The following is a 19,449-nucleotide window of genomic DNA, read 5'->3' on the forward strand; positions in this document are numbered from 1 at the left end:
TTGGATTTTGTGTTTAAAACGGTCAAAACATCATTTTAGTTTTTAAAATTATTTTAAGCCCAGATACTTTAGTTTCATAGAACGTGTTTGGCAATGTTTCATCTGTTTCTATTATGTAGAACAATTTGAAGAGTGTTGGTATTAGCTCTTCTTTGAAGTTCTGGTAAACTTCTGTTCTAAAACCATTGGTCCCTGGGCTTTTTTTTTTTTTTTTTTTTTGGTTGGGAGGCTTTTAATGATGATTTCTATTTCTTTGTAGGTTATACATTTATTTAAATAGTTCACCTGGTCTTGATTTAATTTTGGTATATGATACTTATACAGAAATATTTCCATTTCTTTTACATTTTTCAATTTTGTGGAGTACAGGTTTTTGTAGTATGATCTAGTGATTCTCTGAATTTCCTTGGTGTCTGTTGTTTTCTCCCCCTTTTCATTTCTTGTTTTGTTAATTTGGATGTTCTCTCTCTGCCTTTTGATTAGTTTGGATAAGGGTTTGTCTATCTTGTTAATTTTCTCAAAGAACTAGTTCTTTGTTTCATTGGGTTTTTTTGTATTGTTTTCTTTGTTTCTATTTTATTTATTTTGGCCCTCAGTTTATTTCCTGTCATCTACTTCTCCTGCGTGAGTCTGCTTCTTTTTGTTCTAGAGCTTTCAGGTGTGCTGTTGAGTCACTAGTATGAAATTTCTCCACTTTCTTTATGTAGGCACTTAGTGCTATGAACTTTACTCTTAACACTGCTTTCATAGTGTCCCATAGGTTTGGGTATGTTGTGACTTCATTCTCATTGAATTCTAAAAAGTCTTTAATTTCTTTCTTATTTCTGCCATGACCCAGGGGTGATTTAATTGAGCACTGTTCAATTTCCATGAGTTTATACGTTTTCTGTGTTGTTGTTGTATTCTAACTATAAACCATGGTGATCCAATAAGACACAGGTGGTTAGTCCAAAATTTTTTTATGTGTGTCTGTTAAAGTTTGCTTTGTTACTGAGAATCTAGTCAATTTTTAGAGAAGGTTCCATGAGGTACTGAGAAGAAAGTATATTCTTTTGTGATTGGGTGAAATGTTCTGCTGATGTCTATTAAGTCCATTTGAGTCATGGCATGTGTTATTTGTCCTTTTTCTCTGTTAAATTTCTGTTTGGTTGACCTGTCCATTGGGGAGAGTGCGGTGTTGAAGTCTCCTGCGATCCGTGTGTAGGACTGATGTGAGATTTAAGCTGTGGTAATGTTTCTTTTATATGTGTGGGTTTTCCCTTATTTGGGGCATATATGTGCAGGATTGAGCCTTCATCTTGATAGATTTTTTTTCCTCTGATTGATTTTAGCTTGAAGTCTATTTTGTTAAATATTAGGTTAGTAACACCCACTTGTTTTTTAGGTCCATTTGATTGGGAAATCTTTTCCCATCCCTTTACTCTGAGTTAATGTCTGTCTTTGAGGTTGAGGTGTGTTTTTGTATACAGCAGAATGATGGATTCTCCTTTCATATCCATTCTGTTAGCCTATGTCTTTTTATAGGTGAATAGTGTGTTTTTTATGTAGTTGTTTTAATGTAATTTTTTGTATGTCATTCTATGCTAGGATAGAATGAACACACCTCAGTCTGCCCTCATAATTCCCCCAAATCAGTGCAAAATCTGTGATCACTTCCATTTTTCCCCATTTTTTTCCATCTTATGCAGAAATTGTTATTTCTTATTTATTATCTTTTGCATGCCCGTTTTAAAAATCTGTGTGTGTGTATGTATGTATGAACATGGATATTATAAGGATACATGTATTTAAAGGCCTCATAATTGCATACTTATAAACTTAGGTACTCCTAATGTCTTAATAGCCTATTAAAACGGGATTTGGGAGTTACTTAGAAGTTTCATAAAACCTTAAAATGCTACTTGTTCATATAAAACAGCAGTCATTGGAGCCAAAAAGTAAATGTTTCACTAAGTCATGAAATCTTACAACTGATCCATAGATTTTAATATTAATTTCCTTCTGAACAAGTTCTGAGAAAAATTAATTTAAAATATATTTCATCATTTAAAGTCAAGAGTAATAAAAATAATTTGGTGTATTAAAATGTTTTATGCTAATTAAGCTACCTAGAAGTAATATACATGAAATTTATTTTATTAAGTTAATTGCTATGGATTTCTTTTTATGAAGCCATAATTACCCTGATACCAAAACCACATAAAGACACAATGGAAAAAATATAGAAAATTACAGGCCAATCTTTGTGATGAACACAGATGCAAAATTCTTTTGTTGTTGTTGTTTTGTTTTATTTTGTTTTGCAACAGAATCTCTCTGTGTAATAGCCTTAGCTGTTTTGGAACTCACTTTATAGACCAGACTGGCTGCACATTTACAGAGATCTGCCTGTCTCTGCATCTGGAGAGCTGGGAATAAAGCAGTGTGCCACTATGCCCAACTCTGGTGAAAAATTCATAATAAAATACTTGCAAACTGAATTGAAGATGACATTAAAAGATCATTCATATGACCAATTAGGCTCCATTCCAGAGATGGAGATATGGTTTGACAAACATGAATTAATAAATGTAATTTGTTACATAAACAGACAAAGAGACAAAATTTTCATGATCATCTCAACATATGCACAAATGGCCTTTGACAGAACGCAGTATCCTCATTGATCTCAAAGTCCTGAAGATTCTAGGGATGGAGGTATCACACCTGAACACAAGAAAGCTATATGATATGAACCGATGGTCAACATCATGCAAATGAAGAAAAAGTTGAAACATTTCCACGAAGATTAGGACAAGACTTTTATTGCAATGATCCTGTAGTTTTTGTCTGCACATCTCTTTATGTAAGGAGTCACATTTCTTTTCAACACAGTGCTGTAAGTCTTAGCTGGAGCAATAAAGCATGAGAAAGAAATAATTGGCAATTAGAAAAAGGAGTCAAAATGCCCTTATTTGCAGATTCCATGATTCAAATAATTAGAGACCCTAAGCATGCCACTGAAAACATTTAGAACTGATAAAAAAAAAACCTCCTGCAAAGTAGCAGGATACAATGTCAACAGACTGAAGCCACCTTCCTACACACCAATGACATGTTAAAAAGAAATCTGTAAAGCAATGCCATTTATACACACATACATACATGCACACAAACACAGACAGACACACAGACACACCTGAAATCAAGCTAACCAAGAAAAATAAGGAGCTCTACAATAAAAACTTTGAGGTGATGAGGTAAGAATTTGAAGAAGACAGAAAGATGTTCCACACTCATGGCTTGAATTAACATTGTAAAAATAACCACTCTGCCAGAAGGAATTCATGGATTCAATGCGATTCCAATGAAAACTGCAGTTATCTCTGTATGTTATCTCTATGGATACAGGGGGAAAAAAACCCTCAAATTTTATACAGATCCACCAAAGCCCATGGATCACCACACAATTCTAAACAAAAAGAACACTGGAGGAGGTATGATCATAACTGATTTTCCAATATGAGTGTCACAGCCACACAGAGAGCATGACACTGGCAGCATGCTAGGCTTATGGATCCATGGGTACAAATTCCACACAACTACTGCTACTTGATTTTTGAAAGGATGGCAAAAATATACATTGGAAAAAAGCCAGCACGTTCAGCAAGCAGTTCTGGGAAACCTCGATTTCAACACGCAACAAAATAAAACTAGATCCTATCTTTCACCATACATGAAACTGGGCTCCAAATGAAGCAAGGACCTCAAAATAAGACCTGATATCATGAAAGTGCACGAGGTAAAAGTAGGAATCAGCTTACAGGTACATGTAAGGACTTTCTGAGCAAGACTCCAGTGCACAGGTAATCATCAAATGGGATCTCATGAAATAAAAAAAGCTCTGGAAAGCAAAAGAGACTTGTCAACTGGCAGAAAAGGTGGCACACAGAAGAAAAATGCAACCCTTTGCCAATTAGTTATACATCTGACAGAGAAATAGTGGCATTACTGTTATCAGCATAACTGGCTTCTCTCTGATTGCATTGAAGACCCACTCCATAAGAGATAATCCATGCTTAGATCTGTTCCCTCTGCATCTGGTTCTTCCCTCCAACTCTGCAGTCTCTGTGGTCCAATATTTGGCACTGGGTTTTTGACTTGGCCCTGATGCTCAGCTTAACTCTCACCCTGCATCTTGACTCTGGTGGTGTCTCCAATAGAATCCTAGTAAGATCTATCTTACTTGCTATCTCATCTATCCAGAGATTCCCTTCACATCCCTGTTAGCTTCCTGCTTCTACCCCACTGGAACTCCTTGGACTCTTTCTGAAGACTAACTCTTGGAGGCATGCTTTATGTATATATGTGTGTGTGTGTGTGTGTGTGTGTGTGTGTGTGTGTGTGTGTGTACAGCTTGGCAGGCGGTAGGTGGGTAGAGAGAAGATAAACATGGTAAAGTCACTAGATAAGCTTGTTTATTGAGTGATGTGCAAAAGGTTTGGATGAAAAACTTCCCCAGGTTTATGATGCAATTTGTCTCTGACCAGGGAGGGCCTGTATTCCTCACATTATTTCCTGTTTAGATGATTGCTCTACAGACAGATTGCCTTTTTTTTTTTGTTAACTTTATACCCAAAATAATTTAATTTTTTTTTGGAGTGACTGTATACACTTTTAATTTTGTCTATTTCTTAATACATGGAAATTGGATTGAATTTTGTGTGCTGGTCTTGTATCCTAAGACCTTCCTGTGTCCTTTAGGCTTGTTGATATTTTTTTTTCCAAAAATTTTATTTATTTATTCTGTATACAATGTTCTGCCTGCGCACCAGAGGAGGACATCAGATTTCGTTATAGAAGGTTGTGAGCCACCATGCAGTCGCTGATTGCATCCTTGGAATAAACCCTACTTTGTACACTATCTCTCCCATTCTTTGCCAAGTTAATTTGAGGATATTTGTAAGGGGTTTTCTATCTATATTCGAGAGGAATATTCTCGAATTCCAAACAGTTCTGATGTCAGTTTAGAGCTCAAAAAAAAAATGAAGTGGGGACTGTTTTTTCTTTTACTTGCTAGAAGAGCTTGCTTGCTAGAAGAGCTGGTGTGGACTCTCCTTTAAGCATTTGGTACAGTGCTTAAAGTCAGATAAGCAAACAGGATCTCTGAATTTCTTCTTTGCCACAACTTTAACTCTAAAAATTCAGTTTCCTTCTTAATGCATAGAGGGATTTCAAGTGATTTAGTTATGTAGAATCATTTGTGATATCATCTTATCCTTTCCATAGCTACAAGGTCTGCACTAGTATCCATTTTACTGGTAATGTGACCATATACTCGGTAGCTTTTCTCTTGTTTTGTAACCCTTGCTAGAGCTTAGTCAGCTTTACTGAGCCAGTCTTGTTAGTTGCCTTGGCTTTTATTGCATGAACTTGCTCAGTTATAGTAATGCATTCAGTTTTGTTGATTTTCGTTTTAATTTTAATATTCTTTCCTTTATTTCTTTGATCTTCTACTTTGTTGGGCACATACACAATTCTAACATGAGGGCCAGCTTGTTGGGGTTTCTGTCCCACCCAGTACCCCACAGCTGGCAAGTCCCAAAGAAAATCACACAGAGATCTCCATAAGTTAAAAAACTGATTGGCCCATTAGCTCAGTCTTCTTATTAGCTCTTGTAGCTTATATTAACCCATTATTCTTATCTATGTTAGCCATGTGGCTCGGTACCTTTCAGCCAGCAGGTTACATCTTGCTTCTTGGTGGTCTGGGCTGAAATGGGAGGAATGGGCTTCCTCCTTTCCAGCATTCTCCTGTTCTCATCGCCCTGCCTCTACTTCCTGTCTGGTTGACCCACCTATACTTCCTGCCTGGCCAATCAGTGTTTTATTAAAATACATGATTGACAGAATACAGACAGTTCTCCCACACCACACAATTAACATGAGATGTCCCTTTCTTTTTTAATGGAGACATTTAGTGTTATAAGTTTCACTCAGCACCAATTTACCTCCTACCCACAAGTTTTATTGTTTGATTTTCACTTTCATTCAACTCAGTTTTTCTTCTGATTTTCCCCAAAGCTCTTCTTTGACCTGGATATTATTATGTGTACTGCTTAGCTTTCAAGTGGTTAGAGATAGTTCCATTATTGTTCTGTTATTGATTCCATTAATATCAATTCAACACAGAAACAATGCCAAAAAAAACAATTTGAAAAAAAAAGTCAGTACCCATTTGTGACAGAAATGCTAAGAGAAGGGAGTAGAAGGAACCTACTCAAGCTGACCTGAAAAATGCTGCTAGTGATGCTGCTGTTGGTTGTGACAGGTTGAGGTTTTTCTCTTTTCACTTAATACTGGGAAGAAAGCAAGTAAACACTCATACTCATTTTTACCCTAGGATTTCTTTATAAAGTTGTAGTCATCCAAAATTTGAGAAGTCATTGTTTTTTACCACTGAGTAGTACTCTAATATGTATATATTCCACACTTTCTTCATCCATTCTTCCATTGAAGGACATCTAGGTTGTTTCCAGGTTCTGGCTATTACAAATAATACTGCTATGAACATAGTTGAACAAATGCCCCTGTAATATGATCGGGCATCTCTTGGGTATACTCCCAAGAGTAGTATTGCTGGGTCCAGGGGTAGGTTGATCCCAAATTTCCTGAGAAACCGCCACACTGATTTTCAAAGTGGTTGCACAAGTTTGCATTCCCACCAGCAATGGATGAAGGTACCCCTTCCTCCACAACCTCTCCAGCAAAGGCTATCATTGGTGTTTTTGATTTTAGCCATTCTGACAGGTGTAAGATGATATCTCAAAGTTGTTTTGATTTGCATTTCCCTGATTGCTAAGGAAGTTGAGCATGACCTTAAGTGTCTTTTGGACATTTGAACTTCTTCTGTTGAGAATTTTCTGTTCAGCTAAGTGCCCCATTTTTTAATTGGGTTAATTAGCATTTTAAAGTCTAGTTTCTTGAGTTCTTTATATATTTTGGAGATCAGACCTTTGTCTGTTGTGGGATTGGTGAAGATCTTCTCCCAGTCAGTAGGTTGCCTTTTTGTCTTAGTGACAGTGTCCTTTGATTTCCAGAAGCTTCTCAGTTTTAGTAGGTCCCATTTATTCAATGTTGCCCTTAATGTCTGTGCTGCTGGGGTTATACATAGGAAGCAATCTCCTGTGCCCATCTGTTGTAGGGTACTTCCCACTTTTCTATCAGGTTCAGTGTGTTCGGACTGATATTGATGTCTTTGATCCATTTGGACTTGAGTTTTGTGCATGGTGATAGATATGGGTCTATTTTCATTCTTCTACAGGTTGACATCCAGTTGTGCCATGCAAATAGAAAACACTATCCTGAGTGAGGTAACCCAGACCCAAAAAGATGAACATGGGATGTACTCACTCATAATTGGTTTCTAGCCATAAATAAAGGTCACGGAGTTTATAATTGGTGATCCTAAAGAAGCTAAATAAGAAGGTGAACCCAAAGAAAAACATATAGTTATGGGAAGTAGACAAAATGCCGGGGAAAAAAATTGGGATCTTGGGGGTTGGGTGGGATGGGGGTAAGGGGAGATGGGGAGAGAAAAGTGAGAAGGGGAGGATGGGGGGAACTTGGGGAAACAGGATGATTGGGATAAAGGAAGGTTGGATGGGGAGCAGGGAAGCACAAATCTTAGTTAAGGGAGCCACCTTAAGGTTGGCAAGAGGCTTGAACCTAGAGTGGCTCCCAGGAGCCCAAGGCGATGTCCCCAGTTACTTCCTTGGGCAGCTGAGGATGGGGAACCTGAAATATAGCAATACTGACGAATATCTTGCATATCACCATAGAACCTTCACCTGGTGATGGATAGAGATAGAGACAGAGACCCACACTGGAGTACTGGACTGAGCTCCCAAGGTCCCAGTGGAAACCAGTTGCTCCTGTTTGTAACTTCTCTCATGAGTCACTTCATTTCTCCCCTAAGAATTTAATTTCTTCCCTAAGAAAAGTTTTGGGTGTATTCCCACTGCTTGCGGGATTATCTCATGCATATTTCCCATCTGTTGAGCACAAATACATCTGGGCATGATCTAGAGGGTGATTCTACTTGTTATATAATATTGATGAACAGAAATAAAGCTAGGATATTTTCCATAACTCTTCCCGACAGGAGAATTCTGAGCTACAAGGACAGTCTTTTACACATTTAGCCAAGACCTCATCAGATTCAAAGCAGATTGGTTGCCCCTAGAGACACATGCACAAGGACATTTCCCCAGGTATTGTTTCCTGATTCAAAGCCAGTGTTTGGAGCAACTTTAGTCTGCATATATTCCTTACCACTCAAGATCCTTCTAACGAATTGTTATTGTTAAGTCTTGATTTTCAATGCCATTTTCTGTCTAGATACCCTCACCAAGTTAGAGCTATGTGCACGGGTCGTTGCGACATTTCTAGCCTGAGAGAAACCACGTGACTCAAGTTTTGAGTATTATTGTTCCAGACTTTGGCTGTTAGAGGAGAGACAGGACAGGAGAAGGCAATGAGGCCCAGAGCAAGAAGGCAGAGGCAGCAGAGGGCAGAGATGGAAGGGGGCAGAGAGCAGAGAGGCAGAGCAGAGAAGGAAGAGTCAGAGTAGAGGAGTTGAGAATGGACAGTGAGTAAAGGCTGAGTGGCTGACATAGAAGAAGTGCCGGAGAAGGCAAAGCATAGTCCCCTCCACCTGTGGCTCCCGAGATGCCAGATGCAATTCCGCCCAGGCATCCCAGTGGAAGCTAAATGAGCGTGTTACTTGAGGATCAAGGAGAAATAACCCACGTGTCCCTGGTGCCGCTTCTATGGTGTCTGCATACGCATTTGGCAATGTCACAGATGATCCTGGTTATAGCAATTCTACTAGTGCATTTGTTGTTCATGTTCTTTTTCTCTTTCCACACCAGGGGCTTCTGAAAATATGGATGCTATATGATAATATGAGTCTTTTTGATCTGACAGAGCAGGCAGTCATTAAAGCTATAAAGCATGTTTTTTTTTTTTATGGAAAAAACCTGACTGATGAAAGAATTGGAGCAATTTGGGAAAGTGCAGAAATTGTTCTTTGCCTGATTATAAAACTTGGCAAAAGAATTATACTGAAACAGAAAGGAACTTGCCTATGATGAATAAAGTTTCTGAAGAACCCAGGTCTCTGGGGCCGACTGCCTATGACCTTATAAATCAAAATTGGAAGAGTGGGGAACCACAATGGGAAAGGTACGATAGTGAAGTAAAACCCACTGAACTATGCTTCTGTAAACGACAGGTAGTCTGCCTCTGAGGTGGAAGCCTCGGAAATTGTTTTATGATTAACTCAGCTAAAAATTAAGAATATAGTGGCTGGCATGGGTTTTGGGAACTAGGGAAATGTGATGATAAATGATGACGTTTTGATTTAAAAATATTTATACTTTTTTGTGAACCGTTTTGCCCATGTAATGATTAACCTGTGACAAGAAAAAAAGTATCACTTTCCTTGTGTAACATTTACAATAAAGACTGAGGTTTAAAGCTTATGGCAGAAAGAGAGAGACAGAGGAAGAAAGAGAGAAGAGGAAGAGGAAGAGGAAGAAGAAGAAGAAGAAGAAGAAGAAGAAGAAGAAGAAGAAGAAGAAGAAGAAGAGCTTGCTCCTCAGCTGATAGCCTGCATCAGAATCCTGTGTTCGTGTACTCCCTCCGCCTTCCAGACATCCCAGATTTGAGACCCACTTCTCTGCTGAGGCTGGCTTCCGACAAAGAAGTATGTGTGTGTGTAAGTGAGTGAGTGGAGTGTGGGATAGAGCTGTGTGTAAGAGCTGCTGCTGCATAGAGGAGCTGTGCCTAGGAACTATGTAAAGTGTTGTACGGCGAGAGGAGATGTAGATGAAATGTATAGCTGTGACTGTGTGGAGATTTGGGGGTGTGTGGAGACCAGGAGAGTGGAACCGTACGGGAAAGAGATGTAGAGGAAAATTTGTGTAAAAGAAAGACGCGTAGTCACGTAAAATGAGATGTTTTAACTGAATGTCGAAATGTGTAGCTGTGCAGGAGAGAAATGTTGGCATGTTAAGAGAGACTGTCAAGAAAGAGAGACTAGGTAAGTTAAAGTGTAGGAGAAGGTTACCACCAGGAAAGTGTGCGCTTCCTTATTTACCCCAGACGTAGAAAGGAAGTCTAGTCTCTACCACATTCACGAATTTTCTTTAAATACCCTGGTGCTGACTTCTGGGAACTGACCCCCCCCCCAAATAGTCAGCAATATATAATATATAAACAAAAGATATTACATTTTTACATAATTATAGATTGGAATAATATATTTATATTCCTGACAATTTTTCCAATGATACCATCTTTAAAAAAATCTTAATTGTATTAATTGGCAAGATGTAATTGATTAGTGTCTTAATATATGTATACAATGTGGAATGATTAAAGAAGCAAATTAACAGATCCATTATCTCACTTACCGGACAAACTATTTGTAATGTACATTTAAATTTTAAGCAGCTTTTTTTTTTTTGAGACAGGTTTTTCTATGTAGCATTGGAGCCTGTCCTGGAACTAGCTCTTGTAGCCCAGGTTGGCCTCAAACTCACAGAGATCTGCCTGCCTCTGCCTCCCGAGTGCTGGGATTAAAGGCGTGCACCACCACCACCCTGCTCATCTATTTGAAATATATGGTTGACATTGGTTGCACCCATCCCACTGTTACAGATCTCACAAAACTGTTGCCCTCTCTGTAGCTGAAACTTTTTTTTCCCACAATGAAAACATTTCATTTTATTTATGACAATCATAAGCATTACACACAACTCAGAATCTTCACATGGCAGAGCAAAGAACTCAAGGCTGTGTTTAGCTGCTCTCCTCTCCTCCTTACAACTAGGAAGGCTTAAGTCTGACAGAGATGGGAGCCTGGATAGTTGCAATTCCCAGTTTTGCTTTTGATGAGAATCTCAGTTCCTCAGACTGGTACCAGGGTCAAATCCAGGGTCCAGTGTGTGGTACCCAAGGCTGTACAACTGAGGCACACACTCCCTCTGCCCTATGGCTTTTATTAACAAGTAGAAAGAGCCAAGGCATTCTGTTTTAAAAATAGAATGAGTGACAGTTGGCAATTACATGGAATGATCTGAACAAGACTCCTATAAGCTAAGGCATGTTTTTACCTTGATAAAAGTGATCCATCTATCCAGGACCTTCTGGCTTTCATAGGGCGGTTTGGATGCTCAACTTACTAAACCTGGATGGAGGTGGGCGGTCCTTGGACTTCCCACAGGTCAGGGAGCCCTGATGGCTCTTCAAGCTGATGAGGGAGAGGGACTTAATCGGGGGAGGGGGAGGGAAATGGGAGGCGGTGGCGGGGAGGAGGCGGAAATCCTCAATAAATAAATAAATTAAATAAATTAAAAAAAAAAAGATATGAGTTAGCCAGAAATGTGCTAAAGCTATTGGCCAAAGAGAATTGCAATTAAAAAAAAAAAAAGTGATCCATAACCAAATTGACAGGATTGTTAGGTTTCCAGACAGTGAAGGCAGAGGTGGCCTCTCCAGCCTCCCTTCCCTGTGGACTGTATCTCACTCACACTCGCACGCTAAGCTTCCGCCATGGCTTGCTGCCACGACGGAGCTGCTTCTGTCCAGAAAGGACGTGGGCTGTCTCTCTTAGAACTACAGGACCTTGGCATGGAAAACCCACGTCAAGAGCCCCAAGGACAGGTCTCTTAAAAAGCAGAGTTCTACAGGACAATAGGTGAAAACCACTTTAGTTATGAACTTACAAGTGAGAATGTATTTTCAGAGCTATAGCACACAGAGATACTCCACAAATTATGCCCGAAAGTTATGATAGAAAGAGAGCTTTCGACTGGAGTAGAGGAGGTGATGAACATTTACAAAAGAGAAACAAGTTGGGAGTCAAGGGATCGGCGGATCACTGGGCTTTAGTCATAACCAGGTTTCTGCGAGCGTTTAGGACCTTTGCTTTCCTCTCCTTCCGTTCTTGCTCGTGTTTCTTCCGTTGTTCTTCCCTGGTGTGGAGGTGAGGCTGCTTGTAAGTTCTCCGGTGGAAGCTAACTCTGCTCACACCCTCCTTCAGAGAACTGTTTTCTTTAGATTGCCCCCAAGGTTTCAGCTTTCCTTCGTGTGGCTTGTAGTTGAGGGGCCGAGACAAGCTTGCCTTGGAGATCAAAGACCGGTTTCTTTCTAGAGCCTGGAGTCTGTGCTGCTTCAGCTGCCAACTTGGATGGAGTAACAACTGCAGTAGTACAGTTCCTCTCTGTGGTCTTTAACTTAGGTGTCCTGAACACAGACTGGCCTTTTGAAGCACTCCCGGGTACGCTCACACATGGAGACTTTCTGGCTGGAGTCTTGGTCAGTGAGTACTTATGTTCATTGTCCTTGGTAGCAGCTGAAAACCTGACATTCATCTTAGTTGCTGAAAGCACAGAGTGTTTGCCTGACCCCATCAGACACATAGTATCCTGATTTTCAGGGCCGCGGAACTGGTCTCGTGAGAACTGCTGCCTGGCAGGAGTACAGGGAACAGTGAGTCTTCCTCTTGCTGGAATGGGGGTCCCTCTCCCTTTTTTCTCAAGCTGCTTTAGTTCATTAAGTGAATTGTGTCCTTTAAAGTGTTTCATTTTTCTCACAATATATTTATCAAAGGATTCCATTTTCTTAAAACATAGCTGGAACTTTTTATGCCTTGAACTAATAACTTCACAGCCCCTCCTTACTGCTCCCAAGTATTTTTTTAAGTTCTACTGATCCATATTTGACATTCAGATTTGTGAAAGTTGCATTTCTGTAACTGGCATTTAGTCTTATGTCCTCAAGATTCATCCATCTTGTTCCAAGCGACATAACTACATTCTTTTCAAAGTCTGGTAATTTGCTATCGTGTCTTTGTATCACACTTTCTTTATCTGCTCAACTGCTGAGGGACACTGCATTCCATATTTTGATTTTTGCGGACAATAATAAAATGAGTGGGAGAATCCTATTGACCACAACTGATTTCAATTTCTCTGTATTCTCAAATGTAGAACTGCTGGATCATATAATATTCTTATTTTTTGAGGAAAGTCCATGTAGTTTTTTACAATGCTTTCCAACATTCCAACAAAAAAACACCAAGATCCCTTTCTAAGCTTTGTTGTCTATCATCTTTATTTTAAAGAAGAGATACTCTGTGGAGTGATTTTTCCATTTGATTTAATTTGCATCTCCCTAATAACCAATGATGCTGGGCATAAAATGAACTTGTTGGATATTAATATTTTTTGTAAATTATCATGTAAACAGTGTTCTGCCTGCATGTATACCTGCAGACAGAAAAGGGTGCCAGATCTCATTATAGATGGTTGTGAGCCACCATGTGGTTGCTGGAGACTGAACTCAGGACCTCTGGGAGAGCAGCCATTGCTCTTAACCACTGAGCCATCTCTCCAGCCTTAATGTGTGTTGTTTTTTAGAGCTGTCAGCTCAAATACTTTGTCCACTTTAATTGTATTGCTTTCTTGCTTTTTGGTTGTTTATGTTCCTTATATATTTCAAATATTACCCTCCTCTCAGATATATACTTTGCAAACGTGTAGTTTGCGTCTTTACTCAGTTGAATGCTTATTTTGCTATGAAAAGGAAACCAATTTTTATGTTTTTATTTTTATTACTTGAATTTTGAGGGTTATTTGCCAAGCACAAAGTTCTCAGACCAATATTGTAAAGTTATCTCACTATGTTTTGGTCTCTTAGTTTACCATTACAGGTCTTAAATATAAGTTATTAGTTATTGTGAGTTTTTGTGCCTGCTCTAAAATAGTGTTCTAATTCCATTATCCTGACAATAAATAGCCTATTTCTTCAGCATCACTCACTGATTGAACGCCATTTCCGTATTGTATGTCTTGGTGCCTTTGTCAAAAATCGGTTGGCTATAAATTTGTAAGTTTCTATCATTCCATCTGCATCCCTTGATGAGTTTTTAAAAAATACCAGTGGCATGCTGTTTTGCTTATAATTACTTTGTGTTTTGAGTCAGGTATTGTGATACTTTCAACTTTGCTTTGGTTTTTGATTTTGCTACTTGTGTTTTTTTTGTTAATGTCTTACAAATTTAAATATTGTTTTACTATTTCTGTGAAAAATCACTTTGGAATTGTAATTGAGATTGCACTAAATTGGTATCTAACTCTGAGTAGTATGAATGGACATTTAAATACTTTAATTCTTTCAATCTATGAACATGAGATGTCTTATCATTTATTTGTATTCTTAAAGTTTTAAATAAATATTAGTACTTCTCACTATAAAAGCATTTCACTGTTGAATTTAAACCTAATTATTTTATTTGTAGTTTCTAAGGTAAGTGGTATTGGGTTTTGAGAATTTCACTCATCCTTTTGGGATAGTTTGTTATACATATATAGAAAAGTTTTGTGTCGATTTTACACTCAACAACTTTACTGAATTTGTTAACTAGTTCTCTGTCTCTGTCTCTGTCTCTGTCTCTCTCTCTCTTTGGAGTATAGTGTGTTCAGGACTTTTTCTTTGCACTCTCTGAATAATTTTATCCACAGTTAATATTTAATTTATAACATCTTGTCACAGAGATAAATTCATTTCCTTGTTTTCTCTTAGGATGTATTTTATTAATTACAGAGGGAATAAGTTACTCAAAATATCTCTCTAAAGATAAACTGGAAATCTTGAAATCACCACACATTCAATTTGGATACTCAAAAGATGATACCAGAGAAGTGGCCAAAGGGACAGACATGAATTTCAGCCTTGGTAGTACTTGATTGATGGTTAGGTGTTAAGAATCACAATCCAGACTGGGCATGCTAGTACATGCCTTTAATCCTAGCAGAGCAATAGGGGTATCTTTGTGAATTCTAGGCCAGCATGGTGCACACAGTGAGGTGCAGGACAGCCAAGATTACACAGAGAGACACCATCTCAAACACACACACACACACACACACACACATCAATCAAATGGTAGGTTTAGATTTTGGGAAGAATGGAATAGAACTGGGGCTATGAACTATAACAATTTGTCTTGTTTTGATTAACATTAATACAAGCACTATTAAATCTGAAGTGCATTCATCTCCTAAGGTTGAACATTTTTTTTGGAAAGATAATACAGTGTGCCTAAGTGTCTCCTTCACTTATGGTAAATAATAAATAGCTCTATTTAACTTTAATTTCTTTATTTTGACAGTGTTTTTTATTGGCAGATAAAAATAAAATAAAAAAATGACAACAACTCCATTTAGACCTAACAGAATTGACTTAAACTATGGTGAGTTATTTGAAAATTACTCTGGGTTATTGCATCTGAGTAGAATGTTGAAAAAGACAGCCCTGAGATGTCACCCTTGTCGTGGCACCAATGAAGAAGAAGTCAGCACTATGCTATTCATTGGGTTCTTTTCCTCCTTGGTTAGTTTACATGACAGACCACAAGGACTCCAGGGCGCGCGCGCACACACACACACACACACACACACACACACACAGAGAGAGAGAGAGAGAGAGAGAGAGAGAGAGAGGCAGTAAAATGCAGTAAAATTCTATAATCAAGAGAAAATGGATGCAACCTGCATTACTCCTTTGGTAACACACTGGATCTGGGGCAGTTCAGGAGGTATTTGGTTTTTTAAGTATTATTTTATTTATATGTTTGAGTGATTTGCCAATATGTATGTCTGTGCTCTGTGTGCATGTATGGAGCCCATGGAGGTCAGAGGAAGTTTTGGATTCTGTGAAACTAGATTTACAGGAGGTTGTAAAACACTATGTGGTTGCTGGGAACTGAACGAGCGTCCTCTGCAAGACCAGCTAGTGCTTTTAACATTTCTCCCACCCCAGGAGGGATTTTTAAATGTCTGAAATGAGACTCTATTTTCTTAGGATGAACACTTTGTTAGCACTGTTAGCAAATTTACAGGTGAAGACAGAACAACCAGTTTGTAATTCCCATGACTAATCCGCTGTTGTGCAGGTAGAATATGGCAACCTTTATCGTAAATTTACTGAGTGTGGAAAAAAATTAAAATATTTCTTAAAAATAATATCAGGTCATCACTCTAAAGTGAGTACTATTAACAGAAGCTACTAATCTAACCGGCAACTGGTAATTGAGGGAGACTCTTAGAGCTGAAGCAATATTTGAAAGTAAACAGAAAAGCAAAGTTATAGATGATCTCAGCCATTTCACAATGCATTTTATTTTATAATTTTGGGGAGACTATAACTATTTCCATCCCGAAAGAATAAAGCAATTGATTCAAGCTTGGAAAGTGGTTCCTGCTGATGCTTGAGCAGTATCTGTCTGCTTTCCCTTAGCACAGAATGGTAGAAACTGAGATTCCCACCTGTTCATCTGGGTTTAAAAATATTAACAGTTGCATACTGAGAAGATGTGATGAGCTTGAGAATGAGATGCACCACCCAGTGGCGCGGTGAGAGCTGACCGGGTGGTGTGCTCACTGGTAAAGGCATGCAGGTCTTGTGCATGGATTGGGCTTCTCTTCTCTCTTCAGCTCACAATGGAAGATTGACTGAGGTGTCCATCATCTTCGGGACAGAATATGTATGTAGTCCCCTTGTCCCTAAGGTTTAACAAAAGGTTTTGCCGATGATAAGGTCAGGTTTTGTCACTTGGGTTAAGTTGTGGACAGACCTACACGGCAGTGATCTGTTTGGAATCTTGACTTTATTACTTTACTGCCACTCTGCCGTTTCTCAGAGCCAGGTTCCCACTCTGCTTAATACTGAGAAACATTCTGTATACACAGCAGAGGGATGGGGACTGTGGAATATTCACATTGAACCCTTCAAGAAAATGAGAGAGAAGACCCACACAACTTGAAAACTATAATTAACACAATTTTCTTGTATTTGAGGGTTAAAAAAAAATAAGATTTCAGTTGCCTTGGTCACAAAAAGTGACTATATATAATGGTGTATATATTAATTTGTTCCATTTTTATAACCACTTTACTATCTGTATGCATCACATTAGATCATGTTAGAAGCCTCCAAAACGTACAATGAAAATTATATTTAAAAAGACAAATAAGATGCTTCTATATCCTCTATAAATTGAAAAAGTTAAACCTGGGACCCAGAAGCCAGCTGAGTTCCAGGTGAGTTCCTTTTACATTCTTAAGAATTTCAGAGGTTTCAGAATTTATCAGAAGGTTATAGAAACTAATATCAGATTTATGGACTTGATAACATTCTTCTATTTATTTACTATTGAATCTGTCAGGAAATGTTGGAAATATATTGAATTTTTTTCTTTACCTGGACAGAGAGATTGTATCTGTCTTTTATATTTCACTTGAGTGACAATCCACGTCACAACTGAAAATTGAATGTATGGTCAAAAATTTTGTATTCTGATTACTCTTGAAAAAGAGGTCATACAAATTGAAACATCTTTTTGGAACTCCCTGAGGAGTTAACTTAGAGATTCTTTAAAAGTAATATTGTTTGTCTTACTTTATTTTCTTCATCTTTCCACCCAGGAAAAGTGGGTGAAAGCGTAGGAAGTCAAAAGTCAGTCATTTGAAGATAATGTATTAATTTGAAGAGAACATTTTATTGATTGACCTAGAAAGATATAACTAAATGCTCATGGGATGGGAGCAGAAATTGTGTATTCTAGAATATTCTTGCAGATGTGTAGCTGTGGTCATGTTTATCAATAAATCTCTTTTTAATGGAATGGCAGTAGACCTTGATGTGATAGACTTCATGTGAAATATTTTGATCATTCTTAAGTCACTCAAAGGACATACAACGTGTGATTTGCTCAGGCATTGTATTTTTTTTTTTTTTGGTTTTTTCAAGACAGGGTTTCTCTGTGGCTTTGGAGCCTGTCCTGGCACTAGCTCTGTAGACCAGGCTGGTCTCGAACTCACAGAGATCCGCCTGCCTCTGCCTCCCGAGTGCTGGGATTAAAGGCGTGCGCCACCATCGCCCGGCTTTGCTCAGGCATTGTAAAGGTGGATGATGAAGAGGCTTTCTCAGCTGTCTTGTAGAAACATGATGGGGAAAGGTGGGTGGAGTTAATTCCTGGAATCTAGGCATCAGAGGAGAGATAGCCTCCCCCACATTCAGAGCTGATGCTTACCTTTAGAGGTGAGGGCCTCCGAGGTCTTGGATCTGGGAGCAGAAACACACAGTGAGATGTTGTTAGTGGTATGACTGAAGCCCAAGCTGCTGTGTGCTTAGATCTTTGCTGTAGATCTTGTCTGACAGTTCTGAAAGGGCTCAGTGGAAATGGTTCTGAGGGTGCTGAGAGAATTTAAAAATAAGTAGGATAAGCATTGATGTTGTCATCCACAGCTCACCAGAGGATGCTGAAAGTATTCATTAAACCTTCAGCCAGTACTCCCATTGATAAAGCTTAATGGGAATTCAGCTATGAAGGGAATCTGGGATATGTGTAGTAATTTCCAGAGTTTCTGATTATTACCTTAGAGCAGAATAGAGGGCTGGCACCAAGAGACAGCTATTCATGGACCTTCAACTTAGTCCTACCTATCTTCAAAAGTGTGGGCTTGACCAAGTTTTTCTGTTCATAGATGGGAGTAGAAGGATTGGAAGTCTTTGCTGGGCCATGATGTGGAAACCTCACTTACCTTCCATTATTTAAATCTGTTTCCAAACAAAATGAACATTCTGGTTTTAATGTGCTCTAATTAAAAGAAACATTAAAGATGCAACACACTATCCCAAATGATCAATATTATTTTACTGAATGGATCAATCAGGAAAGAAAGTGTTCATAGAAACCATATAGCATACACTAATGAAAGAACTATGGCTCGATTTCTTTTTCAAATTTGAAACATTTTAAGGATGGAGGTTCTGCTTTACTTCTTGTTTTTTTTTTGAATTTTTAGTTGAAAGAAAACAAGAGGAAATTTTTATAATGTACAATAAAAAATAAGAGAAACTAAATTTTGATTTTCTTATTTTCCCAATGCTATTCAGTTTTCTTAAAGAAAAGGCAAGTGATTCAACTGACAAGCAGACTCTACAGGCAGCCTGTAAAATCCTAGATTTTGCAAACTGAAAAATAGATGAGAGTTCATTGTGCAGCACCATTTTAGGGCAATAGCAGATACTCAATTAATTTGCCAGTTTCAGTAAGAGTTGTCATAAATACAGAAATTACAATGTTCAAGATGTTTTTCTGTGAGAGTGTATTAAAAAGTTTAATGCATTCCTTATCTGTTTGTCAACTTGTAATTAATGTAACTGAAGTAGGTATTTTTTTGTTAAACTAAAAATTGCTTTTAGTACTTTTTTATTTAAAAAAAGCAATTTGAAAACATCTGGATTCTGTTTTCTTGGCTCACAGTCCTAGTTTGCTACATTGCTCTTTCCTCTTGTAGATGCAAGGATGGTAATTTAAATGAGATGAAGTACAAA

General features: G+C 38.3%; 1 pseudogene; it reads right to left on the minus strand.

Annotated features, from left to right (window-relative positions):
* Positions 1-11,923: 11,923 nt before the first annotated feature.
* LOC102002968 lies at positions 11,924-18,660 on the minus strand (annotated as a pseudogene).
* Between the last annotated feature and the right edge of the window lie 789 nt (positions 18,661-19,449).

The sequence above is a fragment of the Microtus ochrogaster genome, linkage group LG10 (assembly GCF_000317375.1).
Source record: "Microtus ochrogaster isolate Prairie Vole_2 linkage group LG10, MicOch1.0, whole genome shotgun sequence".
Lineage (NCBI taxonomy): Eukaryota > Metazoa > Chordata > Mammalia > Rodentia > Cricetidae > Microtus > Microtus ochrogaster.